A 13,916-nucleotide genomic window follows, 5' to 3' on the forward strand; every position below is an offset into this window, starting at 1 on the left:
TGATACACCTGCCTTGGCCTCCCAAAGTGCTGGGATTACAGGCGTGTGCCACCACGTCTAGCTAGTTTTTGCATTTTTAGTAGAGACAGGGTTCCACCATGTTGGCCAGGCTGGTCTCAAACTCCTGACCTCAGGTGATCTGCCCATCTCAAGATCCCAAAGTGCTGGGATTACAGGCATGAGCCACTACTCCCAGCCTGTTTTCCCTTTTTTCTTCTGACTGAAACTTGGCTGGCACTGGAGGACATGCTTTACCTGAGCTCCCTTAAAAGATGCACTCTCTGATTTCCATTATGACCCTGCAAGCAAGTGGCAGTGACGCAGGATTTTTTCAGTGCTGCTTGGCCAGCTGGATATATCCACAGCTGGCAAAACCCATACTTGAGCCTCACTCAGCCCTGGGCTCACAACAGGAGGCACCCTGGCCACTCGATGAGCCAGGCCACACCTGGCTTGTACTCTAGCTGGACCCCGTGTTCACCACAGGATCCACACTCAGCCCACAGCTGGGCCAGGCTGGGGGGTGCCTTGACCTGCCTCCGCCCTGTGCACTGGCATCCCAACAAGGGGAATGTGGTGGCACTTGAAAAGGGATGCCAGTGACCCTGAAGCCCCAAAGGGGATGTTATAGCCTTTTTCATGCCCACATTCAGTGGGTCTCAAGTTCTTGTTCCATGTCCAAGAAGAATGAGGTTATGCTACAGCCAAAGGGTGAGCACAGCAGAGAGTTTTACTGAGTGACAGCTCTCAGCAGAGAGCGGACCCAGAGAAGGCAGCCCCCTACCTGAAGTTGGGTAGCTCCCCTGACCTGAAGGCAGGCAGTCCCCACCAAGTGTGGCTGAGTCCAGGACTTTTCTGGGCTCAGAATCGGGGAGTGCATGCTGATTGGTTTATGAGTATGCAAGAAAGGCTAAAACAAAGGCACCACTCAAAGGTAGGTAAGAAACACAGTGCAAGAAACCACTTAGGGAAGAGTAGGTATATGTAAAATAGGTGGCAGGTGGGGATTAATCAGAGGAAAGCATGCCAAACGAAAAGAGAGGTTCTCAATTTGGTCCATGGATTTATCCAAGACTTGTAGCTTGGCTTTCAGGCTTTGAACTGTCTTTGGTTTGAAGGGGGGTTTCACTGGGGACCCGCCCCATCTGCCTAGGCATTTGACTGCCTCCTGCCACTATCAGCAAAGTGAGGTGGACCTCACCTGAAGGGCACTGGAGTTGAGGAAATCAAGCATCTGGAGCAACAGGTTATTGGACTCATAACTTGAGGGCACAGTGAGTTGCCCAAAGTTCTACATGAACAACCACGTAGAGAAAGCCAGTGATCCAAGTACTAAATGCACCGATTCAAGACGGGGGTGTGGGGCATTGGAAGGTGTTGAGTAGATGGCTGCAGTGGATAAGAGAAAAGGCTTGATTTTTTAGTCTGAGGTTTTTGAAGGTGAAATAGCTTGGAAGTGGCATTGAGGAGCAAGTTGATCTCCATGTCTTGAGGTACCTAGGTTGTTGAAGACAAAGCAGTCAACATATGTGAGTGCAAGGTGGATGCTCACATCTCACTCCCACTAAATCGATGAACTGGTCTGCATTTGTACTCTATATTCCATTTTCACGGCCTAACAAATATCCCTGAACAAACCAAAGATAATCCTTCCCCTTGCAGTCTGCACCTCATTCTCTCTTGACTTCTCATTGTTAAGTAAAATCTTCTGCCATTATTCCCTCTCCTTCTGGCATCATCCATTTCTCCCACAGAGAAGAACATTCCCATGAGCCTACAAACATATTGTTTTTAAATCTTTCCTAAATTCCAAGAACAGATATATATTTTATTCCATTTATCTGTTCCCTTCAACACAAATTCCTCAAGAGATTTGTCACCATCTCCTCTTCCTCTTTAACCACTGTAATCATGATTCTGTCCCCACTGCACCAAGAAAGCAGCTCTTATCAAACATATGGTCAAAGTTAATATCAATTTCTTGTCCCCATCTCACTGATTGCAGTTGACACTTTTTTTTTTTGAGATGTTTGAGACAGAGTCTCACTCTGTTGCCCAGGCTGGAGTGCAGCGGCACGATCTCGGCTCACTGCAACCTCTGCCTCCCAGGTTCAAGCGATTCTCCCACCTCAGCCTCCCAAGTAGCTGGGATTACAAGCACACACCACCACACCTGGTTAATTTTTGTATTTTTAGTAGAGATGGGGTTTCACTATGTTGGCCAGGCTGGTCTCAAACTCCTGACCTCAAGTGATCCACCCACCTAGCACTTCCCAAAGTGCTGGGACTACAGGTGTAAGCCACCCCGCCCGGGTGACATTTTTAGAATATTTCTTCCTTAGGTTTCTTTGATAGCAAACTCACTAGATATTTTGTCTCACCAGTTGTTCATTTTCTCTCCTTCGCTAGACTCTGCTCCTCTCCCAGAACTTTAAATTATTACATGCCACAGTTCTTGGTCTTCATTTATCTATCTCCTCTCTCTCTCTCTAAGAAATCTCACCCATTCTCACTGCTTTAGAAACTATCTGTACTCTGGCTCCGAAATCTATATCTCCAACCTAATCCCTCCTGATTTCCAGGCTTGTAAATCCAACTGTTGACTCAGCATCTCCACTTGTCTAATAGACATCTCGCACTTAAAAGAAATCTTGATCCACCCTTCCCCACTCTAACCTATTCCATCCTGTCTTCCCCACCTAAGGAAATGAGGCCACCACCCACTCAGTTGCTCAGCCTGAAAACCTCCAAGTCATCCTTGTTTCCCTTCTTCCCCTCATAGCCCATGTCCATCAACAAACACTGTCAGCTCTCGCCCCACAATACATGTCGCAAGTGTGACCCCTTCTTACCACCTCCACTTCTCACATTCAGCCCAGCCACCCTTGGATGCCACCTGTAGCACTGCAATGGCCTCTGGACGTGTCTCCCTATCTTCATTCTGGCCCCCCAGTACCCTCCCACTGTGCATTTATCATCTTGTCACAGCTAGAGTGAGCTTTACAAATAGAAAATATATATGTATAATACTGCATTTATGAAAAGATGTTCAATCTCAGCAAGCAACTAAACATTTTGAAATTAAAATAACCCATTGCTCAATGTAGTGCTTGGCACAAAGTGACTTCTCAATGAATATTTATTGTATACATGAAAAACAATTTTTCATTTACGAATTGGCAAAACTTTTTAAGTATAAATGTATAGTATTAGCAAGGGCTCAGAGAAATGGCACTCTTCACACTTCTGGAGAGACCGTGTGTTTTTTTTTCAGGAAATTTGTCTCAAAAGTCTCAGAAATGCCCATATATTTTGAGCAATTACTTTCATATCTAAATTTTCAATTTAAGAATTTGACTAAGAATGTGCACAAAGTTGTAACTACTGCATCTTTGATGAAACCTTTAGAAACCAGTTGGTGTCTTGGTGTGTCCATTTGCTTGTTTTGTCTGTCACTCTAGATGGGTTGAGGGTTAATAAAAAGGATTTTTGTCATGTGACAAAGAAATGTTTTCCAGGCCTTTGTCCTAAGAGAGGTCAATGTTTCACAACCCTGACTTGAGTTCACTAGTCTGGGGTGGGGCCTAGGAAGGATATTTTTAAAGTTCCTTACAGAGTTCTCAAAGTAGTCTACTGAGAAGCATTGACCTGGATTTTCCTCACCCACAGCAAGAAGGGTTGTTCCTCACACTGCAGTTTTCTGAGAGGAGCCCCCCAATGACCTTGCCTGCGATGGGCATGGCTGTGTGGGAACAGAAGGGGCTACATCCTAAGCCCCCCTGACTTGACAGGAGCAACCAAGAATCCTGGGCCAGATCATCAGTCATTAGGGGAAAGCCTCATGCACTCTTCGCTTATAGAACAAGCCTCTTTTCCATAAAGCAATATTATTTGAAGGGGAACTTTTTTCAGACTCCATCCAAATTGCTACCACATCCAAAATCTAGTAGCTAAATTAGTTAGATTTTCTGTGCATATTTTAGAATATTGCCTGTCACATGGTGTTACGAACTGAATCTGTACCCCCAACATTCACATGTTGAAATCCTAACCCCTAATGTGTTGGTAGAGATGACTCTCTTTGAAAGGTAATTAGATCATGAACCTGGAGCCCTCACGAATGGAATGGGATTCGTGCCCTTACAGCTCTCTTGATCTGTTTTCCCCATGTGAGGACGCAGTGAGAGGATGGCCATATGGAAACCAGGAAGAAGGCACCGAATCAGCTGGAACCTTGATCTTGGACTTCCCAGCCTCCAGAACTGTGATAAATACATATTTTTCTTTAGGACCTCCAGTTTATGGTATATTTGTTATAGCAGCCTGAATGGACTGAGATACGTTGTAAAGTTCACTTTCCTCTACTATAAAATGGGTGGAGAATAAAATGGGATAACAAATTGCAAAGTACCTTATCCATATTAGCTGGCAACATTTTTCAGGTTAGAAGAAGAGTATGAAATCAAGCTACACAGTTACTCCTCCCCTTGCCTTCTTTTCCCCATTGCCACACCTGCCTTGCTTCATTTTGCAGCCTGATCTTGCCTGCAGAGATGCAAGGCAGGGCTTTGCACAACCTGCAGAGGTTGCAGGATGAATGCCAGGATGGGGATCCTGAGTTAGCTCCTCCTTTGGATCTTCCCCTGGCCTCTCCCACCATTACCACTTCTCCCCCAAGGACATGCAGGGGTCAATTACAAGAGCACGGTGACTCATTGGCAGGAAAAACATGGACACTCTGAATTAGAACAAACATCTCTGCCTGTGGTCATTTGCTCTCCCTCAGGCTGCTGAGAGGGATCTGGAGACAGCTTCAGGTGGGCTATTCTGGGCTCTACAGAGCCCTGGGGTGGCAGACAGGCCAGGCTGCCCAGGCACTGGGCACACTATCTTCTGGACCAATTGCTGGCTCTGGGTTCACCTTTCCTTGCCATCAGATGACCAGAGAAAAGATCAAGGCAGAACAGATGTTGGACCTTCCTAGAGCCTCTGTCTAAAATCAAAGGGGACTTCCTCTTACTGACCCCATCTATCTCAGTAAGAGAAGGAGCAGCTCCTCTCTTGTTCCCAAACATCAGTATTTTGGCTAGAAAAACACCAATTTATATTCAGTAATCCAGGCATTTTAAGTGACAATTTAACCTTCCATGTTCAAGGATGGATTTTTTTTGTTTCATTTATAAAAATTCATTATTGAATAGAAAGAGGCTCTTTGTTGTTTGAAGGGTATATTAATTTCCTGTTACTGCTATAACATTAGCACCCACTTAGAGGCTTTGAAGGACACAAGTGCATTGTCTCACAATTCTAGAGGCCAGAAGTCAGACATTGATCATCCTGGGCTAAAATCAAGGCGTCAGCAGGACTGTGTCCTCCTGGAGGCTCTAGGAAAGAATCTTTCTCTGCTTTTTCCAGCTCCTTGTGGTCCCTTTCCCCATTTTCAAAGCCAGCGGTGGAGCATCTTCAAACCTCTCTCTCATTTTGACCTCCTCTTCTGCTTCCCTCTCCCACCTTAAAGGACCCTAACAATTACATTAGACTTGCTTCAGTAATCCAAAATAATTTCCCAATCATAAGGTCAGTTGATTAGCCACTTAATTCTTTCTGCAACCTTCATTCCCCCTTGCCATGTCACATGATATACTCACAGGTTCAGGGGATTAGGATATAGAGATTGTTGGGGGGGTCATCATTCTACCTACCACAGGGAGTATACAACATTTTGGTTTGGCTGCTAAGCAAATGATGACCCTGCCTACCTACCTACAGATGAGCCTTCAAACTTCAAAAGAGGGCCTCAGGCCCCAGACAAGGAGCAAGACTTCCCAACACTATCAGGGCACTTTCTGGTGACAATAGTCAGAGTAGTTAGGAATCAGCGTTGATGACATTTAGGTGACTAAGGTAGCATGATCAGAGCCCAGGTAAGTATTTTGTCCTTGGACAAAAAGTAGGTCTGTGTCTACTCAAAGCAGTCAGGAAGGAGGAGGCCAGAGCCTGAGTTCTGAGGCCATCTGAGCATCAAAGTTAGAAAAACAAAGTTCGAACACAAAATCCATGTGGCAAAAGTAGGGCTGACACTGTGAGACCAAATCCCTGGCAGAAGCCAAGAGCAACGAGAGTGAAACTGGAATTTAGCATCCAAAACTGAGCCCACTGAGCTAACGCACTGCTGTGTGCCCTATTTGCCATCTGCCCTTATGGTGTTGGGCAGGTCAGCCTGGCTTAAGGATACAGGGTTTGGCTGACATCATTTTTCTCAGAGATGACATCGTTTTTCTCAGAGATGACATTAGAACTACATTATTCTTTTGATTCATTTTTGTTGTCTCCCCAAAATTAAAGAAGCTCAGTGGTTAGAAGATGACCATGCCTATTAGTAATCCTGATGTGGAAGTGGCATTTGGACCTCCTGGCTGGACTCTCTTCCCCACCAGCTCCAGCATCTTTGCAGGTTACTGAAGTGTTTACAAGCTGAAGAGAAATAAAATAAAAACCTGGCATCTTAATGCATGCCACTCACACCTTTTCAAACAAGTTCATATTTCATGGAGTCCCCCTTCATCCAGGTATCATAGTGCATTTTCTTCGCTGCAATAACGGAATTACATCAGTGAAGGAAACAGAATACTATCAGAGTGTTATAGGAAAACCTCCATTTTTTTCCACTGTGGCTCAGAGAAAAGAGGGTTAGCATTCAGTCTCTGACTAATGTGCTTGCTAGATTTGAGGAGCAACACAAACCTCAGCTGATTTTGTGGTAAAGTGTTATCTAAGTCCATGTCTTTTTTATTGAGGATACAAAGAGCTCTAATATTTAGCCATAATTTCTAAGATGATACAAGCAAGGGAAAATTGAATGGAAGGAAAGCAAACCCAAATAAACAAACGGTATTGCACACCAGATATGAGCCTGTGTGTTTCACATGCTTTTTCGTGCACCCTTCACACTAATCCTAGGAGATGGTGATTATTCTACCCATTTTAAGTGAGCACCTGAGGCTCACACAGAGTATAAATGACTTGCCCAAGGTGATTTTTAAAGCACATGCCTACAGGCTTAAAATTTCTTTACATTTTAGCTAGTAAGGGGTAAGACTAAAATACACACTTAAATCTCTCTGATCCCCCATAACTTTTCCTCTATTACATAATTCTTCTAAATATTATTGTTACTTTGTTAGTTTTCTAACCAGAGTCCACAGCAAAATTCTGAATATCCTCAATGGCGGCTTTAGCGCAAATACAAGAGACAGGTTAAAATTACTGGTGGACTTCCAGAAGGGTAGGGCTTGGCTGGTAGTGAGAGGAAACGTGGCTCTGAGAAAGAGCATTGGGGAAATGGGGGAGATTAGGGGTCCTGGTGGGAGAGGGAGAAAGGGGAGCCGTCTGGAACAGTAGAAGGAGGATTGAACTTGACTCCGGATTCGATGAGGCATCAGGGACTAAAACAGAAGAATCAATGAAATGGCTTTATACCTTTTATATTCTGATGCAGCAGCTGAAATCCTGGAAATGCATCTATCCTAAGGGATAATTTAGCAAATATATAAGCACACACATATACACAAAAATGTTCATTGCAACATACATTTATAAAGATTTAGAAATGTCATACAAGTCCAAGAGTATAGACATAAATTAGCAAATCTTTATACTTTTCCATCATGCCATGTTCTATTTTAAATGTATAATTTGTATGTATTTAAATAAAGAAAAATGCTTATAAGATTCACTTTTAAAAATCAGAAAATAGAGAAGCAGGGAAAAATCTTCACAAAACATATACGAAAGATAGTGTCTTGGGCTGTGGAAAGAACAGGCTTCTGCTGCTGTGAGTCCCTCCTTACCGGCAGAGAGACTGATCCCCTGAACCAGCGTCCACAACACAGCACATATCTCCCAGCCCCTAAGACGGGCAGGCCTGGAAACTTGGCCCAGCATTCCTGAGCTTCCAGCAGAGGAAGACCAGCCACCACCCCCTCTTCCCAGCCACCATACCTCAGGCTCCTGCCTTCTCCAGCTCAGAAAGTAAGGCCACAGCCCACTCAGGTGCTCAGCCTGAAAGCCTCCAGGTCATCCTTGATTCCCCTCATAGCTCACATGCAATCCATCAGCAAATGCTATTAGCCCCACCTCTGCAATACATCCCAAACCTAACCCCTTCTCATGGTCCCCACTTCTCACACTTGCACCACTGCAATGGCCTCTGGACATATCTGTCTGCCGTTCTGGCCCCCTCCCCCTCCAACCATCCACTCTCACCACAGCTAGAGTGAGCTTTACACAAAAGAATTGGGAGGCCGAGGCGGGTGGATCACTTGAGGTCAGGAGACGGAGGCCATCCTGCCTAACATGGTGAAACCCTGTCTCTACTAAAAATAAAAAAAATTAGCCAAGTATGGTGGCACGTACCTGTAGTCCCAGCCACTTGGGAGGCTGAGGCAGGAGGATCGCTTGAACCTGGAAAGTGGAGGTTGCAGTGAGCTGAGATTGCGCCACTGCATTCCAGCCTGGGCAACAGAGCAAGGCTCCGTCTCAAAAAAAAAAAAAAAGGAATTATAATTAGCTACCAGGTATATGAAAATATGCTGAATCTCAATGAAGAGCGACACACTTTCAAATTAAAGTAACACTGTCCAATGGAGTAATGGCATATAGGAAACACTCAAGAAATATGTATCGCAGACATGAAAAACTACATGTTCATCTACCAAATGGAGAAAGATTTTTAAACTGAAAATTTCCAGAATTGAAAGGGCCCAAATAATCACAACCTTTTTCACTTCTAGTGAAATTGTGATTTTTTTTTTAAGTCTCAAAATATCCTGTAACTTCAAATCTAAAATTTTAACCTAAGGATTTAATTAAGGAAATAAGCAAAATGGTATCTTCTGCATCTTTTCGACAACAGGCTTAGACATCGAGAAATGAAGAAATTAGTGCCTTGTTTGCTCATTTCTTTATCCTTTCTGGCTGCCTTTGGGAGGAGAAGAAGGACATGTGTTTTCTCCCAGGAGGCCTTTGTCCTAGGACACTTGATGTGAATCCTGGCTGCATTTAAAATAATCTAGAAAGTTGAAATACATACCTATTACCAGGCTCTATCCCCAGAGATTCCAATTTCATTTGGCCTACGGTGGGGCCCAGACAGGTTATTTTTTTAAGTCTGTGGGGGATTCTCACAGCAGCCAGGCTGAGAGGGACAGGCCTGGGGGCCCTTCCTCCTCCAGGAAACAGGGCTCCTCCCTTCTCCACATTGTAGGTCTCTGACAGGAGCCTCCCGGAGGTGACCAGACCCTAGATGGACACAGCTGCATGGGAACCTAAAAAAGGCTGGAACCTAAGCCCTCTACCTTGAGAACAGCCATGAGGAGTCCTGTGGCCAGGCCAGCAGTTGACAGTGAATGTCCCTACAATTAGCTTGCTGTGAGCTTACTTAAACAGCAGTGCCAAAACATAGGCCGAGTACCTGGGCTCCACCCGCAGTAGTGGAGGTGGTGCCTAAAGAATGCTCATGATCCCAGGCCTCTCCCAGCCATGTTCTTGAGCTCATAAGATTCCAGGTCCCAGATTAATTCAAAGATGATTGATGAAGTCACAAAAGTCACTCATTCACTCAGCAAATATTTATTGAGCATCTACTACGTACCAGGCACTGATCTAAACACTGGAGATACATCAGCAAATAAAAGACCACAGCTACATCACTAGCAGGGAGAGCCATGGATTAAGCACTAAATGTAATCTGCAAGTAAAACATACAGTCTCCTAGATGGTGATGGGGACTCGGGTAAATAGAGAAATGTAGGGGTGGGTGTGTGCGGAGGAAGGCTCAGGGAAATAAGACTAGGTCCTGAACCCTGAGGTGGGAGCCTGCCAGAGGTGTTCAGGAACCAGCAGGAGGGTAGGGTGGCTGGAGAGGAGGGGCTGAGGAGAGGGCATGATTGGGGGTAGGTCAGAGAGGTGCATAGGGGAGCTTTGGCTTTTACTCCACGTGGAATGGAAGCCACTGCGAGGTGTTGAGCACAAGAGGAACCAGATGAGAATATTGCCAAACAGAACTTGGGCCCAGCTACCTGGCACAGCAAAGCCAAACACTGACATCAAGATTTACGGCAAGAAAAAGTGAGGCATTTATTGCAAAGCGCCAAGCAAGGAGAACTGGGCAGCTCATGCTTAAGACCAGAACTCCCCACTGGCTGACAGATAAGGGTTTTTCTAAGGCAGTGATATAGTTTGTATATTTCTCCCTGCCCAAATCTCATGTTGAATTATAATCCCAGGTATTGGAGGTGGGGCCTGGTGGGAGGTGACTGGATTGTAGGGGTAGATTTCTCATGAATGGCTTGGGCCATCCCCTTGGTGCTGAGTGAGCTCTCGCCCTGAGTTCACATGAGATCTGGTTCTTTAATGGTGTGTGGCACCTACCCCCCACCAATCCCTCTCTCTCAATCTCTCTCTCTCTCTCTCTCCTGCTTTTGCCATGTGAGGTACCTGGCTCCCTTTCACATTCCACCATGACTGTAAGCTTCCTGAGGCCACCTGAGAAGCCAAGCAGATGCCAGCATCATGCTTCCTGCACAGCCTGCAGAACTGTGAACCAATTAAACCTCTTTTCTTTATAAATTACCAGTCACAGGTATTACTTTATAGCAATGCAAGAACTGCCTAATATAGACAGGAAGGCAGAGGTTACAGGCAAAATCATCAATCAACAAAATGAAGCTATACATTGGCTTGGCCTAAAAAAGGCAGGACATCTTGAAACGGGGTTGGGAGGACTAAAGGTCATAGGTGAATTCAAAGATTTCCTGACTTGTGATTGATTAAGCTTTGTTTAAAAACTTGGGGTCAGTCAAAAGGAATGTTGAGCTCTGGCCTGTGGGCATGACTTCCTCTGGGCACCTCAGGAAGAAATTTAGAATAACTGGCAAGCAGAGTTCAGTCCTTGTTCCCCCTTATCTGAGGTCTACAGGCCGGCAGATGGCATTTTCCATTTGCTGGGGGTCCAGGTTTATAAAAAACAACTCAAAGACATATGTGAAGATGTTACCTTTAGTTTCTATAGGGAACGAAAGAGTTTGTAGCTCTAGCTTCCTTGGCTGTTGTTTAAAATTACTATTGGCCAGGCACAGTGGCTCATGCCTGTAATCCCAACACTTTGGGAGGCCAGGGTGGGCAGGTCACCTGAGGTCGGGAGTTTGAGACCAGCCTGACCAACATGGAGAAACCCTGTCTCTACTAAAAATACAAAATTAGCCAGGCGTGGTGGCGCAACCCTGTAATCCCAGCTACTTGGGAGGCTGAGGCAGGAGAATCTCTTGAACCTGGGAGGCAGAGGTCGTGGTGAGCTGAGATGGTGCCATTGCACTCCAGCCTGGGCAACAAGAGCGAAACTCTGTCTTAAAAAAAAAAAAGCTACTGTTTACTTTTTTTTTTTTTTTTTTTTTGAGATGGAGTCGCGCTCTGTCGCCCAGGCTGGAGTGCAGTGGTGCAGTCTTGGCTCACTGCAAGCTCCGCCTCCCGGGTTCACGCCATTCTCCTGCCTCAGCCTCCCGAGTAGCTGGGACTACTGGCGCCTGCCACCACTCCCCGCTAATTTTTTGTATTTTTAGTAGAGATGGGGTTTCACCATGTTAGCCAGGATGGTCTCAATCTCCTGACCTCGTGATCCGCCTGCCTCTGCCTCCCAAAGTGCTGGGATTACAGGCGTGAGCCACCGCGCCCGGCCCTACTGTTTACCTTCTTATCAGGTTGCTCATTTACTTCTCAAGGTGAGGTAGGTGCCTAGAATTAGGAACTAGGATTTTTCTTTATTTCTATGCTTGAGGGCCTCGACAGACCCTCAGAGGGAGCCCTGCTCCATCTCAAGACTGAGCACTAATGGTTTAGTGGAAGTGGGAAAAATCAGGTAGGACGTTATTGAAGTAACCTGAGGGAAGAGAGAACGGGGACTGAGCCCCAAGTGGTGGCAGAGGAATTGCTGAGAAGTGCGCAAGTTTGGATGCATTCTGAGGTCAGAGCCAGCATGCTGTTTTGACAAGTGTCAAGAGGGGTGAGAGATAAACCCTGACTTCAAGGTTTTTGGAGTTTCATGTTTGACATTGGAATTTTCACTGTTTGCAATTCTTTAATACAAACTGGAACATTTCACCAACCCATGAATCAGCCTGGCCCTCGTGTGCACCATGCCTGGCTCCTCCGGCGTCGCCGCTATGAAGAAAGTGGTTCAGCAGCTCCCACTGGAGGCCAGGCTCAACCACACTCACATGCGTAAAAGTTTCCCAGGCAGCTGCAGACTTAAAACAATTCGATCTGCAGAATGCTCAACGTGACCCTCTGCGCACTGGAGTATCTTCAAGTACAAATCCCTTCAGACCCCAGAAAGTCTGTTCCTTTTTGCAGTAAAATGAATCTTTCAAAGGTTTCCCAAACCGCTTCTTATGATCCAGTGAATATTCAAGACAGCTAAATTTGAAACCTGTACAAAAGCTTATCCCTGTAACACATGTGCATAATATACAAAATTCTACTTTTGTCTGTCCTTAACATCTACCTCTCTGAATTTTCATGAATTTCTATTTCACAAGGGTCATTGTTTTATAAACACTGGCAGCAGCATACAGTAAAACTTAGTATGAAAGAAAAAAAAAAGAACTGGAACATTTCTTGCATCCTGAATATTCCAGTGCAATTCTTATCTATTAGATTTGGGGCACTTCATTAAGGGATTGCTAAGAATCTCCTCACAGCCCTGAGGAATAATTATAGTCGCCAGCTGTGTGACCAGCAGGAAGGAGACCCTGCTGGAGAGGGGGTGAGGGAGGTGGGAAGGGCTGGATGGAATAAATAGAGATCAAGGAGGAAAGGCACGTCCTAACATTTCCAATGAAGAAACAAGGAAACCACAAACCCAAGTCTTTTTTTTTTTTTTCCTTTGGGAGAGTCTCACTTTGTTGCCCAGGCTGGAGGGCAGTGGCGCAATCTCAGCTCACTGCGACCTCTGCCTCCTGGGTTCAAGCAATTCTCCTGCCTCTGCCTCCCAAGTAGCTGAGATTACAGGCGCCCGCCACCACGCCCAGCTAATTTTTGTATTTTTAGTAGAGATGAGGTTTCCCCATCTTGGCCAGGCTAGTCTCAAACTGCTGACCTCAGGTGATCCACCTGCCTCGGCCTCCCAAAGTGCCAAGTCTTTATTGTAAACCATTACTGGCTGCCTGAATTCTAAAATTCTTAGGACTTAAGAAGCAACAAGCCATGATTGACTAATCAGTTGAAAAAAAAAAAAAAAACAGGTCAAGATGGACCCATCCTGAGGCTCAATCCCAGATGCCAGTCTCCTTTCTGTACCCTCAAGTGCACCTGTCTGGCTTGAAAACAAATTCCCTCTATTTGGCCTCAAGCTAAGCTAACAGAGCAAACAATTCCTTCTACCCAGGCCTCTGCTTTGTTCCAGGGCTTGCGTTTTACTGGGGCCAGGGCCCTGGAGCCACCCTCAGGGATGAGATTTCTCCTTCTCATGAAGGAAGCAGTGTTGAAAGCAAAGTATTTGATTCCTGTTCTTGAGGCCTAAACATTTAACTGTAAAGTATGTAAACTGTGTTCTGGAATTCTGGCTATGGTATGTATCAAGCTACGAAAACAACATGCCATCTCGTCTCTCCACGTAACACAGAGGTACAGAGAGGCTGAGATAAAGAAACACATAAATAGGTGGTTAGCTGTGATATTAAAATAAGGGAACCACTGGGAGAATTTCTGTGCTGCTGGAAATTAGAGCCGCCATTGTATAAAAGCTGCATACATTTTGACTTGATATCACCATCAGTTAAGCAGTGGTTATAATATTTTGTCCTGGAAATGTATAAAGTTAAGAGACTACTTGTTTTTCCAGGAGACAGCTTTCCGAAAAA

At 45.2% G+C, this 13,916-nt stretch overlaps 1 long non-coding RNA gene and 1 pseudogene across 3 annotated transcripts in view; one reads left to right on the forward strand and one right to left on the reverse strand.

Annotated features, from left to right (window-relative positions):
• LOC129144547 (uncharacterized) overlaps window positions 1-13,916 on the reverse strand; it is a 61,177-nt gene that overhangs the window by 33,008 nt on the left and 14,253 nt on the right. For 2 of the 3 annotated variants that reach the window (XR_010158834.1, XR_010158835.1), the window contains exon 2: window positions 1-8,537. This exon is cut by the window's left edge. This is a non-coding gene — a long non-coding RNA (uncharacterized LOC129144547). The remainder of the gene's footprint in view (window positions 8,538-13,916) is intronic. The other variant, XR_008548968.2, reaches the window with a different exon arrangement.
• On the forward strand, window positions 12,192-12,499 carry LOC129144546 (guanine nucleotide-binding protein G(I)/G(S)/G(O) subunit gamma-5-like; annotated as a pseudogene).

Source organism: Pan troglodytes, chromosome 6 (assembly GCF_028858775.2).
Source record: "Pan troglodytes isolate AG18354 chromosome 6, NHGRI_mPanTro3-v2.0_pri, whole genome shotgun sequence".
Lineage (NCBI taxonomy): Eukaryota > Metazoa > Chordata > Mammalia > Primates > Hominidae > Pan > Pan troglodytes.